The 25,984-nt window shown below is 44.7% G+C and overlaps 1 protein-coding gene across 4 annotated transcripts in view; it reads right to left on the bottom strand.

Moving 5' to 3' along the window:
* Positions 1–14,090, bottom strand: part of LOC306962727 (plasma membrane calcium-transporting ATPase 1-like) — a 120,501-nt gene extending 106,411 nt beyond the window's left edge. For 2 of the 4 annotated variants that reach the window (XM_079555976.1, XM_079555977.1), the window contains exon 1: positions 13,713–14,082. The gene's annotated coding sequence lies outside the window, so the exon portion shown is untranslated. Of the gene's footprint in view, positions 1–13,712 lie in introns of all 4 variants that reach the window. The other 2 variants (XM_079555978.1, XM_079555979.1) reach the window with 2 other exon arrangements.
* Between the last annotated feature and the right edge of the window lie 11,894 nt (positions 14,091–25,984).

Here is a 25,984-nt window from a genome sequence, read left to right as displayed (position 1 = left end):
TATTTCCACTTTTTAGTTACTTTTCAGACATGTTTTTGTCACTCTTTTGTGGCTTTTCATCCTCACTTTCATTGCCGCTCTAGATTTGGTTAAAGCAAAACTGGAGGAAAAAGTGCTCAGTTATTTGTCTCCTCTTTGTTTTCCCCCTGAACTGTTTTCAAACATGACCATATATGGGCGATTGCAGAGATGGGCATCTCTCGCCCATATACGCCCTCTAATTATTCAAAAACGACTTTAACAAATGCTGACTCATGAATATAGTTTTCTAAATAAAGAAACAGAGACATGGGGAGGAGCAAAGTGGAAAAGGCTAAAAAGAGTGAAAAAGGGTGTTTCCCAAAAAATTCTGTTTTCACCCTCAGGCGAGGCCACGCCCCCTTCTATGACGCGATGCCATCTGTATGGTGGTAACTATGGTAACCGTCACACAAACAGAGTTCGGAGGCTCGTTTGGACGTGGCAGAAACAGGAAGTGACACTGATTTACATTAGTATTTTTAAAAACCCTGTGAGCTGCGGCTTTACACTTTCACAACCAGAGGAAGTGTGAGCCGGCGCTCGCTGCACCTGCTCATCCTTTTCCTCCAGCCCAGCTCAGTCCGAGTCCTGAAACCTGCAGATCACACTGTCTACATAAGGCTTTTTCATCTGGATTTAAACTGGCATTAAACAGACAGAACCCACTCAGGGACTTTACCCCTTATGCACATGTCAAAAATGACCCCACGCTATTCTGGTCATTCTTCAAAATCTTTACAATGACAAGGTGTAATATCGCCTACCTGACGTCATCAGTCTCACCACACACAAACATACATGTAAGTATTACCTCCATTTATGAACTTATTTTACATTGACAGATTGAAATGTGTGATCAAATAAGTGATCAGATTAGCCTACTTTGTTGTTAGCTAACAGTATTGTATTTAGGTATTGTGTTAGCTAACAGGAGCTAACAGTATTGTGTTAGCTAACAGGAGCTAACAGTATTGTGTTAGCTAACAGGAGCTAACGGCTGTGGCAGGCATATCGGGGACAGGAAGAGAATTGGAGACAGGAAGAGAATCGGAGCTAGCGAACGCTGGAGAATCGGGGCTACGGTGTTTAGCGCATGCGCAGGCTTCGCATGTTTACGGCAGCTCTTTGATAGATACTTACTATATTTATGTAAAATACATTGAAATAAATAATTGTAATGATGATGATAGAAATGATAATAACGATTATGAAAGATTTGACAAAGCAACAGAACAACAAGTTGTAAATTGTGTATATTTATAGAAAATACAAATAAACAAAATAATGATGATGTTGATGATGATATAAATTATAATAATTATAAACGATCAGATTTAACTAAACAAAAACAACAATTGACTATTTACAAAATTTACAATCTATGACAATATTTATAGGCCTATATATTTACACACAAGGCAGCCAAATATAAGATTTAAATAGGTCCTCATAAAGCCATTCTTTTCAGCGAAAAAACGCGAAAGAAAACATCCTCGTGGATAGTTTGCACTCTATATGACTGGAATAAGCGGAAAAACAATTAAAATCATCATAAAAATCATAAAAAATATTAATACATTTTAAAGCCGGTCGAACTTCGCGCCTGTAAGACGCATGCGTAGAAGTACTAAATATATTGTGCTGGGTTAAAATAAACTTCTTTCAAAACAGTACTTTTGATTTTTATTAAAATGATGTTATACAAAGCATTATGTCTGTGTCAAGCTATTTTTTTTATTCGACTCCAACATATTAATCACTGTCTTCTAACTGTCCCCGATATGCCTGCCACAACTGTTTTCTAACTGTCGTAAACATAAATTGGCCATGCGAAGCTTGCGCATGCGCTAAACCCCTGTGTCCAATTCTCTTCCTGTCCCCGATATGCCTGCCACAGGGATTGTGTTAGCTAACAGGAGCAAACAGTATTGTGTTAGCTAACTGGAGCTAACAGTATAGAGTTCGGGAATGTGACGTCATATCGCTAAGCATTATGGGATTAGCAGCAATTGTAATTTAATGGAGATTTTAAAAGTTAAAATACTGGAGTTATTGTTCACATTAAAACACCACAGTGAGTTAGATGTATTTACCAGCAGTAACTCTGCAGCTAACAGAGTTGTTCCACGGCTTTTTTCTCCACTTTTTATACTGTTTTTAGCTAATGTTAGTCTATGGAAATGTATGCTAACAGCTGCAAAGATGGCGGATCTCCATGGTAACTGTGGACTTTCCCGAACTCTATTGTGTTAGCTAACAGGAGCTAACAGTATTGTGTTAGCTAACAGGAGCTAACAGTATTGTAGGCTAACAGGGGCTAACAGTATTGTTAGCTAATACAAACACGCACACATTTTGAAGAATAAAACTGTTTCTTGCTAAAGGCATTGACTTTACTCGGGCTCAGTCTGACCGCGCTCGTGGACGAGTGTAGGTGTAGGTTGTGCATCCAAGGGTCACTGCAGACATTCAACAAAACCAAGTCTTTGGTCAAACTAATTCAGCTGCAGTTTTTACACGATATTTTGCTCCAACAATGCCTGTTTTGTCCAATTTAGTTAAAAAAAAAAAAAAGTATCTTATATCAACATTTCTCGTCATTCCTCTGTTTGATTGAATGTTTACAAACTTACAAAGTGAAATATGCACCGATTTTTTGCATGTGTGGCCTGAAAAAGCAGATTGACCCGAGGCAAGAACATGACAAAAAGGTGGTGAAAAACAGCATTGAAAAAGAGACGAAAACACGACGGCCTTTTGTTGGTTCAGGCCATGAGAGGGTAATGACAAATATTCTCCTTGTTTTTAGGTTCCAAGCTCATTAAGCGTGTCAGGGATCAGATGTGTAAACATGCGTTTGAGCCTGTAGGGCACATGTTGTTAAAGTCTCTTTGTCTCTATTGGTCTATGATGTTTGATTTACCCTGTAATGAATTAAAGGTTAAATAAAAATAAATAAATAAATAAATAAAGTCTTTGCCATTTTGGCTCTGATCTTAGCGATATGGGTTTTCCAGCTTAACTTGTGATCAAGAGTTACTCCCACAAAGGTGTGTTCATAGACTCTTTCAATGATATAATTATCGTTTTTAGTGGGATCTCCGCTTCTATGAGTCGATTTGTGAACACCATAAATGTTGTGTTTGATCATGGGGGACGACGGATGGAAATGAGCCCAAGGCTACAATCCATGTGGTGTGTTCATTAACATGCTCTGTCCCGGCCAAAGAAACCACTACACAAACAAAAAATGGATGTCAAATATGTCAATATTTGTGAATGACCTAAAGGAACGACGGCTTTGTGAAGAGACGTTAGAGATACTTCCGGGAAAAACCTCATAAAATAAACATCGTATGAGGTCCGTTTTGTCCTTTTTTATTCTCTGACATGAAAACTAAGATGTTAAAGGGCCTATATCATGCAAAATCGACTTTTTGGAGCATTTAGCCATGTTGTAATGCTATTTCCTTATCAAAAATACCCCCAGAGTGGATTGTGGCTTCATTCACACAGTTCTCTAGCCTGGCTAACGCCAGACTAAAATCACAAGTGATATTTAGTCTGGGGACCACCAATTCATTTTCTCGTAGGAGAGGTGTGGTTTACGATCGTCCATAGCCGTTTATTGGGCGCTACGAATGTCTATCATGTGTCTGCACGAGGCCACAGATAAACTACAAGCTTCCGTATATCGAATAGCGCGTCATCGTCTTGCCGTCCCTACTCGTTCTGTGATTGGTTCCCAAATCCATGCGAAAATTTCGGCCATGGTCCCCAGGCTGCTGTGTAGTTCCAAATGATTTGAGCGCACACAGCAGTCTGGCGTTAGCCATGTTAGCAGTTCTCAGTAATCCTCCTGAATCCTGCTCTCTGAGCAGCTGCTCCGCCCTCTGCTGGAAAACCACTGAGTTGTGACTCTGACGGTTTTTACATCATAGTGTCAAACGGGAAGAGCACAACTTCTGTAATGTAGTGCCTGACAGCCTGATTTTAATTTCTAACGCTTCCAGGTCAGGGCTGAAAACAAACGCACCCCTGAGCGTCTGAACAGATGTCATGTTTGCACTGAAGGATGTGAAGATGGAGCTCTTTCTAAACTATTCTGGACACGCCTGTTCTTTATTCTTACCTAACGATAATGTCATGGAGAAAAGCGCGTTTGGCTACGAGAGGTGCAGGACTTTTTTCAACCATCCTAAAGAAGAGGCCAAGTTGGAATTTCTTTCCGGGATTCAGCGACTATCACCAAAATATTGTTTTTCTGTGACTGTCTCTGATGGATGTTTGGTGAACCTTCGCCAGAATCAAAGTGGATTCACTTTTATAATCAACGGGAGTCCCCAATGTGATGGAGAGGCCAGGACAGAGCGGTGGTGAGTCAAAACGCGTGTTAGCGCGCGTGTGTTAGCGTGCGTGTGTGTTAGCGCGCACGTGTGTTAGCGCGCGTGTGTTAGCGCGCGTGTGTTAGCGCGCGTGTGTTAGCCATTTATGAAGCTGTGTTGCAGATGTCAACTCCTTATAACTGTATTGTGAAGTAACTTCACTTATTGCTGTGATATCTATATTTATTTTACTGCTAATAATGCACGGGCAGATCCGCTCGGAGAGAGGGGGCGGAGTTAACTGAAGTGAGGCGTCTTGTCTTCCGGGTTTGCAAAATACCCCCAGAAAATACTTATATTTCTCACAAAAAATAGTGCTCCATTGTGGTAGAGGTACAATATATCATATAAATACCTATACTTTACTTGGCTAAAATAGCATGATACAGATCCTTTAAGGACGAAACGAGCTAAAAATCTCCACTTCGACCACTGTGAGAAAAATCAATACTTTCACCTGCAGCGTCTCGCCTTAATATGCAAAAGAAAATGTCCAGGGGAAACTTTGGAGAAAACCTTGTGTTTCAGACCACATAGTTTTTAGATTTACAATAAACCTGTGCAGATAAATGTTAGTCAGTGTTTCTAGACGTAATGCCAGTTTTCATTTCTACACATTTGTCTGTCACGTCACAACATGATTTACAACCTTTTCAACATCTAATGTTACTGCCAGCCTGAGCTTTAACCTCTTAACCCCCACCTTAACCGAGTTCATCCTCTCCAGTTGAGCAGTAACGCCTCATTTGAAAGCTAAGTCGTACAGTGCGTCACTTTTTTGTTGCATTTTCATCCTCGTTTCTGTTGCTGTTATTAAAATGGGACAGGTCTACTTCGGGTTTAAATGGTCTGGACCAGGACTAAACCAGGACTAAACCAGGACTAAACCAGAAGTAAATCAGGAGTAAACCAAGAGTAAACCAGGATTAAACCAGGACTAAACCAGGATTAAACCAGGATTAAACCAGGATTAAACCGGGTTCTGTCCGGACCTGACCTCAGAGTCACAGATAAAGGACCTGCTCTGAGTGGAAACATCGATCTACAGTTCACCTGGGAACGCTGCATCAATAACATGCACTCGCACACTCATACACTCGCACACGTTTGTAATGTAAGTGAGGACACTCAGACATAATGTATTACCCAGACCCTAACCCAGAACCCTAAACCCCTAACCTTAACCATAATCCTAACCCTACCACTAATCAAACCCAATTCTAATTCTAATCCTAACCATAACACTAACCTTAACCTTAATCCTAACCCTAACACTAATCTAAGACCAATTGTAATCCTAACCCTACCACTAATCTAAACCCAATTCTAATCCTAACCATAACACTAACCTTAACCTAATCCTAACCCTACCACTAATCTAAACCCAATTCTAATCCTAACCATAACACTAACCTTAACCTAATCCTAACCCTACCACTAATCTAAACCCAATTCTAATCCTAACCATAACACTAACCATAACCTTAATCCTAACCCTACCACTAATCTAAACCCAATTCTAATCCTAACCATAACACTAACCTTGACCTAATCCTAACCCTACCACTAATCTAAACCCAATTCTAATCCTAACCATAACACTAACCTTAACCTAATCCTAACCCTACTACTAATCTAAACCCAATTCTAATCCTAACCATAACACTAACCATAACCTTAATCCTAACCCTAATACTAATCTAAGCCCAATTCTAATCCTAACCCTACCACTAATCTAAACCCAATTCTAATCCTAACCATAACACTAACCATAACCTTAATCCTAACCCTAACACTAATCTAAACCCAATTCTAATCCTAACCCCAACACTAAATACAGTATATATAAATACAGTCTAATAACGATCATTAGGCTATTTCATTTCAAAACCAACTAATTCTTTTTTAGATTGTACTTGCACCGTGATGCACCAAAGCGCAGGTCCTGCACCGTAAACCGAACCGTGAGAGCTGAACCACTAATATTTATCCATAAATATTCCACTGTCTCTTGAATTCTATTTCCTGAGTTTAGCGAACATGTCGTAGTGGCTCATTCTGCTGGTGCTCTGGACACCGGGCTCACTCCTTTCTGCACAATGCAGGAGTCTTTAACTTTGTACTAGACTATAGATACAGATGGCATCTCGTCATAGAAGGGGGCGTGGCTTCGCCGAGGGGGAAAATAGAATCTTTAGAGAAACACAATTTTCCACTCTTTTTTTGCCATTTTCTGGTGGAATCTCAATTTATTTATCACATACAAATAAAGTCAAGTGTAAATCGGGTCCATATGGATATTTTCTCACAGCAGATTATTCAGTAGAAGTGAAAAAACGGCAGTTGTAGCAAGCGCTAGCTAACCGTTAGCATTAGCCCGATGCTAACATGTAGCATCAAGTTAGCATTCTCCGTTATTCATGTATTTATGGGCCGTTGAACCACTTTGCTCCTCCCCATGTCTTTGCATCATTATTTAGTAGAAACTATATACATAATTCAGCATTTGTTAAAGTAGTTTTTGAATAATTAGAGAAAATTTTCATTTTTTCAAAATTGTTTTCCCCCTTAACTGTTTTCAAAAATGACCATATATGGTTGATTCCAGAGATGCCGTCTGTATCTATACAGTCATTACAGCTGTTCTGGGATTGTAGAGGCTCAGAGCTTTGTCTGGTCAAAGGGTCAAGAGTAACAATCATCACATATAAGAAAGGAGTACGGGTGCATCAAACACTCCAACTGCAGTTTGTTTGAAAAAAATTTTAGCATTCATTTTTTAAACATTTGTAGTGGCCATAGTTTTTGGAATGGAATGTGCGGGGAGGGCGTCCAGTAAAACGGTTGGGAACCACTGGTCTACTTAGTGGGGTCTACAGCTATAGTGACGGGTTATAGGGACTAGGGTGGACATTTAATACTTCATAATCTCAGAATATCAAATGTGGAGAGTAGCGAGGCTCAGCTAGTACATAAATAACAGAATGCTAACATGATGCTACATGCTAGCATCGTGCAAATGCTAATAGATTGCAAGCGCTAGCTACGACTGCCGTTTTTTCACTTCTACTGAACAATCTGCTGTGAATAAACATCCATATGGACCTGATTTACACTTGACTTTATATTTGTGTGGTAAATAAGTTCATATTCCACCAGAAAATGGCTACAAAGAGTGAAAATTTTGTTTCTCAAAAGATTCTATTTTCCCCCTCGGCGAAGCCACGCCCCCTTCTATGATGCAATGTTTTCTGTGTCTATGTATGTTGCTCTTTTGTTGCTTCATTGTTCTTTTTTTGTCACTTATTATTTTTTTTTTTTCATCCTCGTTTTTGTTGCCGTTTTGACACACTTTTTTTTTTTTTCCAAGAAGCTTTTCGATTTGGGTAAAGCCAAACTGAAGAAAATGTGCTGGGTTCAGGTAGGGGTTAAGAGGTTAATGTATGTCTCTCATTCTGTCCGGGGTGGTTTTCTGTGTAAATTGCGAGTTCTCGAGTCCATCACAAGGGAATCCAGTTTCAGACGGAGCAGGCGCCGATACAGCTCTACGGGAGAGACACTGATCATTATTGGATTAGATTCACAAACCTGACACATTATTCTTATTCTACAGACCAACATCACACTCATGTTTCTGAATATTGTCTCCACTTTTGGACGCCTTTATAAGGAAATAATTAGACCATAGTTCATATGAGCTGAAGAGAGGACTTTAACTTTGGGACAGTTTTTGTTTCATGTGAATTGGCCCAGGAATAAATGGGCAACAAGCTAAGACTAGACATCTGCATGAAGACAGTTACCATAGTTACCGCCTCAGTTATAAACTATAGGCTCTTTAGAATGCGCTGAGGTCACACACACAAAAAGATGAATAAGGTATTAATAAGCTGCTTATTATTCTATTATGATGAGCTTATTCATTGCCTAACCCTACATTACTAATGCTTATCAATACCTTATTAATACTTAACAAGCACCTTTTCATATTCTCGGGGAAATAACGCGGCCGCTCCACTAGTTCATTCAAATATAAAAGTCATTCACTGCAGATTTTGGCGGAAATGTTTTTGCGCCAAAGTTTTTGCCGTCGTGTCGGATTTATTTCTGAAAACTGAAACATTTGCAAACCTTAATAATAGTAATATGTGAAGTGAAGTTCAGAGTCAGCACTAAACGCTTCCCAATCAGGAAGTCAAATCATGAACTAATGATGAAGTAATTATGAATAAATGTTAATAAGCAAGGACTTGTTTGTAAACCTGTAGTTCACTGTTAACCTCTAACCCCCGCCTTTACCCGAGAACATTTTCTCCACGTTCAGCTTTCCCCTAATCTAAAAGCTACTCGACTGGAAGGTTCACAGCCTATGGGCCAATACGCTTCATTTGAAAGCCAAGTGTTGTTACCACGTCGTCACTTTTTGGCACGTTTTTGCAGCTTTTTTTGTTGTGTTTTTTTGTAACTGCCCCATTGCGTTTTTGTAACTTTTTTGTCACCCCACTACAGGTGCAGTCTGTTTTCAGGAAGGTCTGCAAAAGCAAATCCTCAGGACCGGATGGACTCTCTGGTTCAGAGCAGGCATGTGGTCCCATCTTTCTAATGTCACTTAACGCATTGAGTGGCAAAAACGGAAACACTCGTTTTTGCAGGTTTTTCTTTTGTAATTGTGAAACTAGACTCTCTAATTCACCGTATGTGTGATTTTGGTAGCTCTGTGATGAACAGAAGTGAAATAAATGACGATCAAAAACGTGTGAAAAGTCACGATCTGAACATTTCATATTTATTATTGCGTTTCTTTTCTTTTTTTTTAGTCTGAGGGGGCGTGGTGTTAGTCTGAGGGGGCGTGGTGTTAGTCTGAGGGGGCGTGGTGTTGAGCAGCGAACAGCTGTAAACGCGACATTTCTCTCTCGCTCTCTGGAGCGCGTTTGACAAAGCAGAGTGGCTTCCCATGAACAGATTGAAACAGTTGAGATTGAGTTTTTAAATGGTTGAAATCTGTCCAAGGACGGCTGAGAAACATCCTGTTAAAGTCTTCAATCTGAGAACGCACGAAAGCACACATAAAAAGAGTTTGGTAACACGCTGTGTTTCAAAACGTGTCAACAATGTTGTTGTTCAAAGTTGACTTGAAACTGAGATATTTAGGCATTTGCCTCTCCACATAACGTTAGTGTTGGTCCAGAGAGGAGGAGAGGAGTTCATCAGAAAGGAAAATGTTTCAAATAAGACACATTATCTCCAAATCTAGAAAAGCCTAGGATTTCTCAGGAACCAAGGCACGTAGCATTAAACTGCCTCCACATATGGAGAGCTAAGAGTCTCAGCTTTCAAATGAGTCATAGCATGTGTCCATAGGTATAACATAGAATATGCTGTGGTGCTACGAATATCATGAAACATGGTCTGGATTATTGGCACTTTACAGCTAAATCCCCAAAACAGTGTACTGTACCTCAATTATGGGAAGAAAAACTGTAATTGTGCCGCTATCAAAAGTTTCATGTCCAGCTATGAATAATGACTATTAGGGATGCACCGATACCGACCAGTATCAGGCATCGGGCCGATACCACACGCTTGTACTCATACTCATTCATGAGGTCCCGATACCAGAAACCGATACCATTTGACGTGCGGCCAGCGCACCTACGAGGCGCAGCTACGAGGCGCACCTCTCAGCTGAGGAGAGAAGAAGCAACAAACTGGAGAATTCTTTAGTGGAAATACAATAATCCACATAGAGCTGACTTTATTACAGACTGCGCTCTCTAAATCAGAGTCTGTGCTGGATTTAACCAGAGCTTAATGTGGTTAGTGCTGCAGCGTCTGCAGTGTTTACAACATACAGGCTAACGTTGCTAACTCGCGGCTAGCAGTTTTGGCCATTCTGACGCCGCTTTATGCCCAGGGGTTTATTTATCTGAAAAAACTAACCCAGCGACTAAAAAGTCCTCAGAAAATCCAACTTAAAGACATACAGCATGTTTATATTAAGCAAAAATGAGCTGCAGCAGAACAATGAAAACGCTGTAGCTACTCGCTAAGTTACTACAAACACACGAGAAAATCTACGAAGCTGAAGTAAAGACGAAAAGAGACCATTTAAGTAACATCTCAATACTATTGTTAAATGTCTAATATAACTGCTCTTAAACGTGTCGCCTACTTTACTTAAGGAAATGTACATGAGTAAATGAACTAATTACAAACCAATCTGCTGTGAAAAAAGTAAGAAAATGCCTAGTACTCGTATCGGTATTCGGTATCGCCAAGTCCTTAAATCAAAGTACTCGTATCGGTTTTAGAAAAAGTGGTATCGGTGCATCCCTAATGACTCTAGACCTGTGGCACTAATAACAATAATGAAATACTTTGACAGAATTGTGGTTCCAATGCTTAAATCAGAGGTAGACAGTTTGCATACAGGCAGGGTTGTGAGGGCCGAGGACGCTACTGTCACGCATCTGGTTAACAAACATCTGGAGCAGCCCCTCATCTACACCAGCGTTCTACTCGCAGACTTTACCTCACACAAAGATATCGCTGACTTGAATATCAACCTTGTCACTGTGAAATGATCTGTTTCCGACTAACTGGTCACAGCAGGTTACAGCCAACAGCTCACTTTCTAACAACAAACACAGTAGCACAGGAGTCCCGCAGGGTTGTGTTTGCTCTCCTGTTGTCTTTACGTTGTATACGAACGAGTGTAAGAGAACCCACCCCCTGAAGAAAATGTGCTCAGTTCAGGTTAAGAGGTTAAACATGAGTTAGCACATCTGCGAAGACATTGAGAATTTCAGTGAGAACCTTTTTCAATAAAAGCCAAAGAAATTAATCGAAAAACAGATTCATGAAGCCTTTTTTTCGTGCGTTATTTGTGTTTTCGGGATGTCATCTACAGACCCCACCGCTTTGAACAGTTTCGAAGACTGAGCTGATCTTAGACTCCGCAGGTTTCCACGAGGCATTAAAAAAGGTCCAAATGAAAAACATTCAACCGTGTTCCACTGGAATGACCAAACCTGGCTCAGTTTCGATTTAGACGCAGAAAATATCTGCACGGAGACGGAACCGTAAAGTGACCGAAAAAAACTTGCAATGCATCGGCTTCGTGTTTGGCTTCAAATGATTGTCTCCGAATGCAGCTTCACTTTCCCCTCTTTACTTGCAGAGTCTCGACCTAACCGTGTCGTGTCTCCGCGTAATTCATTTAAGATTCACTTCCTGTGTTTTTAGTCTGTTTTTTCGCCCGTTTTCGCCCGTAGCTCCTCTCCCTCTCCTTCCCTCTCTCTCTCTCGTGGCGCAGCCTGTTGTAAATTGATGAAGCTTTTGCAGAAACCCTCAGTATGACGTCACCGGCACTGGAAATCACCGCCTCGTGCCTCTTCCGCGCTCCTCCGCCGCTCCCGCCGCGCTCCTCTGCCGCGCGGCGCAGCTGCTGTAATCGATCAATCATTTTAATTGTCTCTCTTTTGGCTCCAGCGCGTTTTCGCATTAGTTTAAGAGCTTGATCGGATCCATCGGCCGTTTTTGGTCTCCCCCCCCCCCTCTCCCCCTCCCTCTCCAACTCCCCCCCCCTCCCTCGCTGCTGCACTGTGCGTTCGCAGCGGCGCACGGCAGAAGGCGTGTGGATGCGGCGCGTTTGCCCTCGTTTGGAGGTCATGCACGCGCTGAGGGGTTGTCGTGCACGCGCGGCGGAGATGCGGGATCCCCCCCCTCCTCTCAGCCCCCCCCCCCCCCCCTCACACCGTCCCAAACGAGCGGCACCGCGACCAGGACACACCCAGCCCCGCGGCAGAAAAAAAAAAAAAAAAAACAGGCGCAGGGTGACGCCATGACGCATCCTCCTCCATTCACTCCAAACACAACGGTCTCCGTTTTACCGACAAAAACCGGACAGGAAAAAATACCACCTTAAGGTACGGAAAATACCGCCTTAACAGACGGAAGTGCCGCTGTTCGATTCGGCTTTGCCCCCGAGAGGCTCAAGTCACGGAAAAAAAAAAAAAGGTCCAGGAACAACTTCGCAAACACACGGGGGGGAGTCCGGGAGTCCGCGGCTCCATTATGGGCCAATTACCGCTGCGGGACGTGAACCAGTGACTCCACAGCAGGCACATGACATTGTAAAACATGATTCTAAAATGGACCGAGCCTCTTTTAGCAACAGGCCACTGGCTCCGTCCGCTCTGAGCCCGACGCGGTCCGCAAAGCGAGACTCCATTAACGAAACGCCGCAGTCCTAACTCAAACTGACAGCGCTCGCTCGTCGTCGCGCGGGGCCGTGTGAAAGCTCCGCCGTAAATCAATGCCGCGGCACTGTTGCGTTCGGCTCCGGTCACTCGGGCTCGTGGGCGCGCGGCGGCCGTGGAGCGGGGGGAGAGGGGAGAGCGGGAGAGAGTGGCGAGGTCTGCGCGGCGCACTGCGGGCGGAGGAAAAGTTAATGTTCAGACTAAATGAGGCCCGTGGCGTGTCCAACAGCCTGTAAATGCGGTTAAACTTTACCCGGGGGCTGTGGGGGGGCTGTTGGGGGGGGGTGAGTGGGCTGTCAGCGGCTCCACGGGGCCCTGCGTGGGATGTTCTCCCCCCGCGGACCGCGAGCAAGTCTGCGCTTCTGAATGAGAGAAAAGCGACAGTGAAGGAGGGAGCTGTGGATGAAGGGGAGATCTGCGGGGGGAAGACCTCACACGCACACGCGCCGGGACACGCGCGCACACACGTCTCACACCTGTGGACACACGAGCACGCACGCGCCCTGTGCTCGTGCGCGTAAGGGCGAAAACCCGGATGCTCCAAAACGCCTGAAAAAGCGCAGTGTGCAGGGGTTTATGTAAGGGCAGCGACTGGGGGGGACCCGGGGGCGGCCTGGGGGGGATGTGGGGGGCTGTGGGGGACCTAGACCTGGGCCAGACGCGGGCCAAACCCAGCACAGTGCGGGTTGAGTCCTGCTTAAGCCATGGAACAGTAATTGGCGTATTTCCGCAGGTTTGCTCATGAACGCGGTGGATTTTCTGCTCTGGATTTAGTGCGGGTTTAGTTGTTGGGTTCTGGCTTTCCCTGCTCCTCGAGTCAGTCCCTGTGGACCTGGTTAAGTCCTGGTTAAGTCCTGGTTAGCCCTGGTTAAGTCCTAGTCAAGTCTCTGGCCCCAGCTCAGTCCCCGCGGTTCGGTTTGGTGAGTTCGCTTCAGCCCAGTCCTGCGTCAGACGCGTCCCCCTCCGTCTGGAGCCTGCTCCTCTGCTCCTGTGGGGTCTGGTGCCGCTGAGAGGTGAGTGGGGTGCGCGTGCGCGCGGGGCTTACCTGCAGTGGACGGTCCGTATCGCTCCGTGGCTCGTGCTCACAGCGGTTTGTCCATTTCCGACGAACAACAACAGCAGCGGCGGCAGCGGCGGCAACTTCTCAACTCTCACGCCCAGCGACGCGGAAGGGCAGTCGGCTCCACAGCTCCACAGATCCCCGCAACAGCTCCACGAGCCTCCGCCACAGTCCACGCGGGTCCACGCAGCTCCACGCGGCCGTGGGCGCCTCTCCTCTCGGTTAGAAAAATAAAGTCCTGTAAAAAGGCGCTGAGGCTTTGACGTTAGCGCGGACACGGCGCGGTGGCTGTTGCTGCTGCTCCTCGCCGCTGCGCGCGCACGTGGCGTGTGGGTGCGTGCGCGCGCGTGTGGGTGGGACCCGCAGAAACACGGCCCACGTCCGGATCTGCTCCTGCTGCAAACGGCGAGGCGGGGACTGCCTTAAGGTGGACTGGAGGTGGCGCTGCGGCGCGGACACAAGTTTGGGCCAAAGTTTCTCCTCAGTTTCCAAAGATTTCACTAAAGACTCAGTGCGCAGCTTCACGAGGCACTAAGGAACTGGAGACATGGCTGAACCCACGCGGATTTTCAGAATAAAGGTTTAGTAAGACGAGCTCACAGTCACATCTCCACGGGGACGAGAGGAGCAGGAACAAAATAAATGTACTCCAGTCCTGTACTTTAGAGTAAGTACTTGAGTACTTAAACCTCGAGTATTTGTGTGGAGAGTTTGTTGCTTTTATTCCATTTAAGATAAATCTGACACTTTCTGCTCCTCCACATTTCTATAAAGTAAAAGAACATTTGTCCTAAAGCCTGATAAAGCACTCTCTATGAACAGCAGGTGGCGCTGCAGTTTGTCCCCATGGTGTTGCCGTACAGATGGAACTCAACACTTATTCAAACACATTTGGACTTAATGGCTTTAAAAAGTACAATACCATTCTACTTTTAACTTTGCCTTTGATTCTTGAGAATGTCTGCTCCTGAGTGGTCCCTATTGTACATATTTAAATGAGAACCATAGAGCACAAACTAACTGCTGTGCCACGTGCGGATTTAAGGTGGACTGTCGGGCAGTATCAGGTCTTTACTTGAATAGATGCAGATTGGTTTTAGAAATACATTTTGTGACATAATAAAGTTAAAAATGAACCATAGCCAGTCCTGAGCATCACTGTGACCCTGCAGTGGGTTTTGTTGTGTGGGTCGAGCCCCTGATAGAGTTCAGGACGAGACATATTAGTAAAGGAACCTGTTTTCAGTTGTGTTTTTGCAACACTAGCGCCTAAATAAAGGAGTTAAATGTTTCAAAGCATCGAGCACGAGCTTTGGCCCGTCCAATGGCCGCTGGCTGCTCTGCTTTATGACCACGACACTGGAGGCCACCATTGCTGTAGTACCTCCATATCGCCACTAGGCCCCCATTGAAAAGCATTGGAGTTTGGACACCTTAAAAACAACTTTGACGCCTGGTTTCAATTTTTTCAACACTAGACTAGGCTAGATATTCCTCCTGAGATAACGCTGGGTTAATCACAATATATGAAACCAGGCTGGTTTTCGTAAGAAGAATTATTGAAATCTCGTACTTAATGAGGGTCGGACTGTTAGCATTGGAGCAGCGCGAGCTACACGTCACGCAAGGGCCGAGTCTACGGTGAAGATCCCGCCCTTATGCCCTTTTTAGGAACATGCTTCATCAGAGCTGGGGAGGGGGAGTCTGTAAATCCACCATGAATTCCCCCACGACCGTGGTCATTATGGTAAACGGGGAGGAGTGAGCAGAAGCTGTCCAGTTATATATACAGTCTATGGGCCGCCACACTCCGCACACTTCACTGTGGCCCGCGGGGGAAACCGTTTGGACAAACAACAGAAAAACAAACAAAGAACCAACAGTGAGGACTGTGGGACAAATACCCATATAAAGTGTTAAGATTTAGCAAAAACACTTCTTCTTCTTCATCCATCAGGTCGAGGCATCTCCATCTCGTCCTGTCTCTCACCGTAACAAGACAGTTCTTCAGAGTCATTCCCAGTTTGTCCAGCACATTGTCCAGCCGTCTGGTTTAGGTCTGCCTCTTTCCCCTCATGGACCTTGCATCAGACTACTTTAAAATATAGTATTTTATATTTTTAAATATATATATATATATATAAAAAATATTTCATAAAGCGCGGTATAAATATAGTTGCCTTGCCTTACTTTTGGAATCACTAACTTAAAACTTTGCTGAGGCTCCTTAAACAAATGTTACAGAAGTTAAAGGAATAGGCCACCGTTTTTACATACTAAGATATGTTCTTACCTCACTTTAGACGTGTTAATATATCCCCGTCTGGTCTTTGTCCGCGCGCTCTGTCACGCAAACGGAGCCTCTCCCACATGTCACATAGCTCCGAAAAAGCTCACGATAGAAGCTACCAAGCTCTTCCACGAGTTCCCTATTTAAATAAAGTTACGTGAAGTGTTTTCATGCGAAGTATATTTACCCAGAAATGTAGCATGTCGATTTTATAAGCAAATAAAAAGGGGGACTATATTGTGAGGCGTAATGATACGAGGAGCACAGCGTCCGCGTAGTAACTCCAAAAGACTTCCCCCGCTCACTTCTGTCAATAACCTTTAGGAGTTACTGCGTGGACGTTTTGCTCCTCGTATCATTACGCCTCACAATATAGTCCCCCTTTTTATCTGCTTATAAAATCGACATCTTACATTTCTGTGTAAATATACTTCGCATGAAAACACTTCACGTAACTTTATTTAAATAGGGAACACGTGGAAGAGCTTGGTAGCTTCTATCGTGAGCTTTTTCGGAGCTATGCGACATGTGGGAGAGGCTGCGTATGTGCTCCGTTTGCCTGGCAGAGCGCACGGACAAAGACCAGACGGGGATATATTAACTCGACTAAAGTGAGGTAAGAACATATCTTAGTATGTAAAAACGGTGGCCTATTCCTTTAAGTTCCACTTTATTAATCTCCGTAAGGAAGTTGACCCATCCTCAAAGCCGCTGGGGCAACCTGTAGGAGCAGTGAGCTCCGGCCAGGCCCGGGGACCCATCTCCAGATGTGGAGCTGATGGTCAGAATTCACCTATTGTACATGTTTTAGTGGTAGGAGAAACCAGAGGAAACCTACACAGTCACAAATCACGGGCCAACACAGAGACGCTCATGCATGCTTTTATCACCAGTCGTATCGACTACTGTAATGCCCTGCTTTCTGCTCTTCCCAAAAAGAGGATCTCAGGTTTTACAAAACTCAGCAGCTCGTGTCCTGACCAAGACCAGGAGGCGGGACCACATTACACCGGTTTTAGAATCGCTGCATTGGCTCCTCGTGTGTTTCTGGATCGATTTTAAAGTTCTTTTAATGGTTGGTCCTTTAATACTTGGTCCTTCTTATCTCTCAAAACTGCTTTTACCTTATGAACCTTCACGGCCCCTTCGCTCCTCCGGCAGGGGTCTCCTAGTTATTCCTAAAGTCAACAAAAAGACTCAATATTACGGCCCTCGCCTCTGGAACCACCTGAGGAGGAGCGAAGGGCTGAGGAGGAGCTCAGGGTTGCAGAGAACCAGAATGTTTTTAAGAGCAGCTCAAGACCCACCTTTTTAGCTTAGCTTTTAACTTTTGGCATCCGCACAGTAAAGTGAAGATTACTGAGCGGATTTCGAATTACTCCTGATATTATTACGCCTTACAATATAGTCCCCCCTTTTATCCGCTTAGAAAATCCACATTGTTTAGTTTTGTGTAATTATACTTTGTAGTGGAACACTTCACGTAACCATATTTAAATAGGGAAAACGTGGAAGAGCTTGGTAGCTTCTATCTTGACCTGTTTTGGAGCTATAGTGGAGAGAGGGAGAGGCTAAATGCTAACGCCGTCTGCGCTGTGTTTACGTGACTGAAGGCACGGGTGAAGACCAGACAGGTCCTAAAGGACTCGTCAAAGCTAAGCTAAGAACATATCTCAAAACGGTGGCCTATTCCTTTAAATCCATCCCGGTGAATGTGTCATTGGACTGACCACCTCTGGCCCTCCACGCTCAACACACCTGAAAATGTGGCCCTCGATGAAAAAGTTTGGATATCCTTTCAGACATTTACTCACAGTATCACTGCAGAAAGTTTACTACCACCAGTCAAAAGTCCGGCGTATGTTTCTGTTGCCATGGCAACTAAGTCGGACAAATGAGCCTGGTCCAGGGCAGCAGGACATGAAGTGACACAAGTACAAAAATGAACTCCGTAAAGTGAGACATGAAAAGAACACAGTAGTGATTGGATAAGAACTAAAGGGGCTAGGTGGAAGTTGACATTTTTATGCTTAATACTGCCACCTCAGGTCTTATGCGATACTGCAGCTTCTGTATTAAGCTGAGTGACAGTGCAGGATTTTAGAGGCAGTCGTGGTGAACAGGTCTGAGCTGATTCTACACATGAGGACATGGCTGAACATGTAGGGGGAGGAAAATACTCCGTCTAGTCCCTTTAAGGTCAGGACACACTACACAATTTGTCTGGTCTTAAACACTTTCATAAGATGAAGGAGGCGGAGGAGACGGCGGAGAAAGTGGAGGGAGAGGCTAGCCGAGACAGTTCGTCTCCAAACTCAGCAAGTGCCCGTTTACCATAATGACTAAGCTCGTGGGGGAATTCATGGCGGATTTCCAGACTCCCCCCCCCCAGCTCTGACGAAGCATGTTCCTAAAAAGGACATAGATACAGATGGCATCTTGTCATAGAAGGGGGCGTGGCTTCGCCGAGGGGGAAAATAGAATCTTTAGAGAAACACAATCTTTCCCTCTTTTTAGCCATTTTCTGGTGGAATATCAACTTATTTATCACATAAATAAAGTAAAGTGTAAATCGGGCCCATATGGATATTTTGTCGCAACAGATTGTTCAGTAGAAGTGAAAAAACGGCAGTTGTAGCAAGCGCTAGCTAACCGTTAGCATTATCCCGATGCTAACATGTAGCATCAAGTTAGCATTCTCCGTTATTCATGTATTTATGGGCTGTTGAACCGCTTTGCTCCTCCCCATGTCTTTGTATCATTATTTAGTAGAAAACTATATCCATAATTCAGCATTTGATACAGTAGTTGTTGAATAATTAGAGAAAATTTACATTTTTTCAAAATTGTTTTTCCCCCTTAACTGTTTTTAAAAATGACCATATATGGGCGATTCCAGAGCTGCCGTCTGTATCTATAAGGGCGGGATCTTCACCGTAGACTCGGCCCGTGTAGCGTAACGTGTAGCTCGCGCTGCTCCAATGCTAACAGTCCGACCCTCATTAAGTACGAGATTTCTAAAATTCTTCTTATGAAAACCAGCCTTGTTTCGTAGATTGTGACTAACCCAGCGTTAAGGCGTCTAAACTCCACTGCTTTTCAATGGGGCACTAGCGGCGATATGGAGGTGCTACAGCAATGGCGGCCCCCAGCGTCGTCATAAATGGTTCGCGGCTGAAATGTAGCTTCGGGTGCCATGAACTTTTAGTGAGTTGTTTGTGCCGCTGTTTTAAAAGAGAAAGGAAAAGGGAGGCGCGGTGGTGGTAATTTCCCCCTGTCATTGGCCGCTGCTTTCTTTGCGACCGAGCCTGGTAAACCACGCCCACTTCTGTTCTGTGCCAAAGAAGGTCTGGACATACATGGTAAACAAGTGACTGATCAGCGGCTGAGTCTCTCCTCAGTTTATATTCAGTTCATATTCTGTGGTCACGTCCGCTAATTGCTGATTGGTTTATTTCACTGATGATCTGTGCGCGTTAGCCCCGCCCCTTCAAACTGCTCCAGTTGCTCCGGGACCAGACTGACTCCCTGTGGAATGGACAGGGGAAAGTATGGCAGAGCCGGGCAAGTTCAGACCGAGGAGTTGCAAACTGAAAATGTCTGACCATAACTTCAGAATGCAAGGTCGAGGTCAAAACCACCCATTCACACGGACACACGGAATCCCCCCGACAACGCTCTGGCATCCAAGTATGGTCGAGTACGTGCGGTCATTACTTCACTTCAGGGCTGTTTTCTCCACTTTCGCTCCTACAGAGTCCACATTTTACAGGCTTCGACTCAACGACATTTGGAAGATTTTTGTTTTTTTTTACAGATTTAATTCCTTTGCACCAGAAAACAAAGTGAATAGTTCCCGATTTCTTCATTATGATGAGTTTACGGAGGAGATGTTCTGGCGTGGGCGGACGCGGATCATTTACATTTCTTTTATCTCGGTTTTTATCTTTTGTCCGACAGTTGGTGAGTCCCACGGTTTGGACGGTTCTGATCCGTGAACGCCAGAATCCACTGATACCTCAGCCTACGGTGGTCAGCCAGAGCGGCCAATCAGAGAGCAGCCAGAGCGGCCAATCAGCGAGCAGCATAACAAGTCCGAACGATCAGTGTGACCAGTTTGGGCTTCTTCAAGTTTTTAAAGTTAGTCTCCTCTATCTTCTATCATTCTCTCCCCTCTCTCCCCCCTTCTCTCCCCTCTCCCTCTCCCCCCCATCTCTCCTCTCTCTCCTCTATCCTTTCTTAACTCTTTCGCTCTCTCTCTCTCTCTGTCCTCTCCCTTTCCTCTTCTCTCTCCCCTTGCTATTCTGTCTCCCCTCCCCCTGTCTCACTCCCTTCTCTCCCTCCCTTTCCCTTCTCCCCCTTCTCCCCTCTCTCTCCCCTCTCGCTCTGTCGTCTCTCCCTTCTCCTCCCCTTCCCTTCTCCTCTCTCTCTCCGCTCTCTGTCATCTCTCTCCCTCTTTCTCTCTCACTTCTCCCTTTTCTCTCTCCTCTCTCTCCTCTATCCTTTCTTAACTCTTTCGCTCTCTCTCTCTCTCTGTCCTCTCCCTTTCCTCTTCTCTCTCCCCTTGCTATTCTGTCTCCCCTCCCCCTGTCTCACTCCCTTCTCTCCCTCCCTCTCCCTTCTCCCCTCTCTCTCCCCTCCCTCTTTCTCTCACCCCCTCCTCTCTCTCCCTTCTCCCCCTCTCCCTCTTTCCTCTCTCTCCTCTCTCTCTGTCCTCTCTCCCTTCTCCCCTCTCTCTCCCCTCTCTCTCTGTCCTCTCCCTTCTCCTCCCCTTCCCTTCTCCTCTCTCTCTCTCCGCTCTCTGTCATCTCTCTCCCTCTTTCTCTCTCACTTCTCCCTTTTCTCTCTCCTCTCTCTGTCCTCTCTCTCCCCTTTTCTCTCTCCCTTCTCCCCCTCTCCCTCTTTCCTCTTTCTCCTCTCTCTCTCTGTCCTCTCTCCCTTCTCCTCTCCTTCCCTTCTCCTTTCTCTCTCTCTCCTCTCTCTGTCCTCTCTCTCCCCTTTTCTCTCTCCCTTCTCTCTCTCTCTCCCTTCCTCTTTACTTAAGTCATTTTCATATTTCCTGAATGCTACGCTCTGATTGGCGGTTGCACTGCGTTACCGTAGAGACGACTGCAGCTGTATTTAAGAGTTTATGAGCCAGTTTCACCTGAACCCACGCATCCTACATCCTAACTCCTACATCCTAACTCCTACACCCTACATCCTAACTCCTATATCCTAACTCCTACACCCTACACCCTAACTCCTACATCCTAACTCCTACACCCTAAATCCTAACTCCTACATCCTAACTCCTACACCCTACACCCTAACTCCTACATCCTAACTCCTACACCCTAAATCCTAACTCCTACATCCTAACTCCTACACCCTACACCCTAACTCCTACATCCTAACTCCTACACCCTAAATCCTAACTCCTACATCCTAACTCCTACACCCTACACCCTAACTCCTACATCCTAACTCCTACACCCTAACTCCTACACCCTAAATCCTAACTCCTACATCCTAACTCCTACACCCTACATCCTAACTCCTACATCCTAACTCTTATATCCTAACTCCTACACCCTACATCCTAACTCCCATATCCTAGCTCCTACACCCTATATCCTAACTCCTACACCCTACATCCTAACTCCCATATCCTAGCTCCTACACCCTATATCCTAACTCCTACACCCTACATCCTAACTCCCATATCCTAGCTCCTACACCCTATATCCTAACTCCTACACCCTACATCCTAACTCCTATATCCTATATCCGAGCTCCTGCACCCTACATCCTAACTCCTATATCCTATATCCGAGCTCCTACACCCTACATCCTTACTCCTATATCCTAACTCCTGCACCCTACATCCTAACTCTTATATCCTAACTCCTACACCCTACATCCTTACTCCTATATCCTAACTCCTGCACCCTACATCCTAACTCCTATATCCTAACTCCAACACCCTACATCCTAACTCTTATATCCTAACTCCTACACCCTACATCCTAACTCCTATATCTTAGCTCCTACACCCTATATCCTAACTCCTACATCCTAACTCCTATGTCCTAACTCCTACACCCTACATCCTAACTCCTATATCTTAGCTCCTGCACCCTACATCCTAACTCCTATATCCTCACTCCAACACCCTACATCCTAACTCCTATATCTTAGCTCCAACACCCTACATCCTAACTCCTATATCTTAGCTCCTACACCCTATATCCTAACTCCTACATCCTAACTCCTATGTCCTAACTCCTACACCCTACATCCTAACTCCTATATCCTAACTCCTACACCCTACATCCTAACTCCTATATCTTAGCTCCTGCACCCTATATCCTAACTCCTATATCCTAACTCCAACACCCTACATCCTAACTCCTATATCCTCACTCCAACACCCTACATCCTAACTCCTATATCTTAGCTCCTGCACCCTACATCCTAACTCCTATATCCTCACTCCAACACCCTATATCCTAACTCCTATATCTTAGCTCCTGCACCCTACATCCTAACTCTTATATCCTCACTCCAACACCCTACATCCTAACTCCTATATCTTAGCTCCTACACCCTACATCCTAACTCCTATATCCTCACTCCAACACCCTACATCCTAACTCCTATATCCTCACTCCAACACCCTACATCCTAACTCCTATATCCTAACTCCTACACCCTACATCCTAACTCCTATATCTTAGCTCCTGCACCCTACATCCTAACTCCTATATCTTAGCTCCTACACCCTACATCCTAACTCCTATATCTTAGCTCCTGCACCCTATATCCTAACTCCTATGTCCTAGCTCCTACACCCTACATCCTAACTCCTACACCCTACATCCTAACTCCTATATCTTAGCTCCTGCACCCTACCTCCTAACTCCTACATCCTAATACTTACATTGTAATTCCTACATCCTAACTCCTATGTCCTAGCTCCAACACCCTACATCCTAACTCCTATGTCCTAGCTCCTACACCCTACATCCTCACTCCAACACCCTACATCCTAACTCCTATGTCCTAGCTCCTGCACCCTACATCCTAACTCCTACATCCTAATACTTACATTGTAATTCCTACATCCTAACTCCTATGTCCTAGCTCCTACACCCCACATCCTAACTCCTACACCCTACATCCTAACTCCTATGTCCTAGCTCCTACACCCTACATCCTAACTCTTATATCCTAACTCCTGCACCCTATATCCTAAATCCTATATCTTAGCTCCTGCACCCTACATCCTAACTCTTATATCCTAACTCCTGAACCCTATATCCTAACTCCTATATCTTAGCTCCTGCACCCTACATCCTAACTCCTATATCTTAGCTCCTACACCCTACATCCTAACTCCTACATCCTAATACTTACATTGTAATTCCTACATCCTAACTCCTATGTCCTAGCTCCTACACCCTACATCCTAACTCCTATATCTTAGCTCCTACACCCTACATCCTAACTCCTATATCTTAGCTCCTGCACCCTATATCCTACCTCCTATATCCTAGCTCCTACACCCTACATCCTAACTCCTATATCTTAGCTCCTGCACCCTACATCCTAACTCCTATATCCTAGCTCCTACACCCTACATCCTAACTCCTATATCTTAGCTCCTGCACCCTACATCCTAACTCCTATATCCTCACTCCAACACCCTACATCCTAACTCCTATATCCTCACTCCAACACCCTACATCCTAACTCCTATATCTTAGCTCCTGCACCCTATATCCTAACTCCTATATCCTAGCTCCTACACCCTACATCCTAACTCCTATATCCTAACTCCTACACCCTACATCCTAACTCCTATATCCTCACTCCAACACCCTACATCCTAACTCCTATATCCTCACTCCAACACCCTACATCCTAACTCCTATATCTTAGCTCCTGCACCCTATATCCTAACTCCTATATCTTAGCTCCTGCACCCTATATCCTAACTCCTATATCTTAGCTCCTACACCCTACATCCTAACTCCTATATCCTCACTCCAACACCCTACATCCTAACTCCTATATCTTAGCTCCTGCACCCTACATCCTAACTCCTATATCTTAGCTCCTGCACCCTATATCCTAACTCCTATATCCTAACTCCTACACCCTACATCCTAACTCCTATATCCTCACTCCAACACCCTATATCCTAACTCCTATATCCTAGCTCCTACACCCTACATCCTAACTCTTATATCCTCACTCCAACACCCTATATCCTAACTCCTATATCCTAGCTCCTACACCCTACATCCTAACTCCTATATCCTCACTCCAACACCCTACATCCTAACTCCTATATCTTAGCTCCTGCACCCTACATCCTAACTCCTATATCTTAGCTCCTGCACCCTACATCCTAACTCCTATATCCTCACTCCAACACCCTATATCCTAACTCCTATATCCTAGCTCCTACACCCTACATCCTAACTCTTATATCCTCACTCCAACACCCTATATCCTAACTCCTATATCCTCACTCCAACACCCTACATCCTAACTCCTATGTCCTAGCTCCTACACCCTACATCCTAACTCCTACACCCTACATCCTAACTCCTATATCTTAGCTCCTGCACCCTACATCCTAACTCCTACATCCTAATACTTACATTGTAATTCCTACATCCTAACTCCTATGTCCTAGCTCCAACACCCTACATCCTAACTCCTACATCCTAATACTTACATTGTAATTCCTACATCCTAACTCCTATGTCCTAGCTCCTACACCCTACATCCTCACTCCAACACCCTACATCCTAACTCCTATGTCCTAATACTTACATTGTAATTCCTACATCCTAACTCCTATGTCCTAGCTCCTACACCCTACATCCTAACTCTTATGTCCTAACTCCTGCACCCTATATCCTAACTCCTATATCTTAGCTCCTGCACCCTACATCCTAACTCTTATATCCTAACTCCTGCACCCTATATCCTAACTCCTATATCTTAGCTCCTGCACCCTACATCCTAACTCCTATGTCCTAGCTCCTGCACCCTACATCCTAACTCCTACATCCTAATACTTACATTGTAATTCCTACATCCTAACTCCTATGTCCTAGCTCCTATATCTTAGCTCCTACACCCTACATCCTAACTCCTATATCTTAGCTCCTGCACCCTATATCCTAACTCCTATATCTTAGCTCCTGCACCCTACATCCTAACTCCTACATCCTAATACTTACATTGTAATTCCTACATCCTAACTCCTATGTCCTAGCTCCTATATCTTAGCTCCTACACCCTACATCCTAACTCCTATATCTTAGCTCCTGCACCCTACATCCTAACTCCTATATCTTAGCTCCTGCACCCTATATCCTACCTCCTATATCCTAGCTCCTACACCCTACATCCTAACTCCTATATCTTAGCTCCTGCACCCTATATCCTACCTCCTATATCCTAGCTCCTGCACCCTATATCCTACCTCCTATATCCTAGCTCCTACACCCTACATCCTAACTCCTATATCCTCACTCCAACACCCTACATCCTAACTCCTATATCCTAACTCCTACACCCTACATCCTAACTCCTATATCTTAGCTCCTGCACCCTACATCCTAACTCCTATATCCTCACTCCAACACCCTACATCCTAACTCCTATATCCTAACTCCTACACCCTACATCCTAACTCCTATATCCTCACTCCAACACCCTACATCCTAACTCCTATATCCTAACTCCTACACCCTACAACCTAACTCCTATATCTTAGCTCCTGCACCCTATATCCTAACTCCTATATCTTAGCTCCTGCACCCTATATCCTAACTCCTATATCTTAGCTCCTGCACCCTATATCCTAACTCCTATATCTTAGCTCCTACACCCTACATCCTAACTCCTATGTCCTAGCTCCTGCACCCTACATCCTAACTCCTACATCCTAATACTTACATTGTAA

The sequence above is a fragment of the Gobius niger genome, assembly GCF_951799975.1.
Source record: "Gobius niger genome assembly, chromosome: 5".
Lineage (NCBI taxonomy): Eukaryota > Metazoa > Chordata > Actinopteri > Gobiiformes > Gobiidae > Gobius > Gobius niger.
The sequence above is the reverse complement of the archived record's forward strand: the minus strand, read 5'-3'. Positions and strand labels throughout refer to the sequence as shown.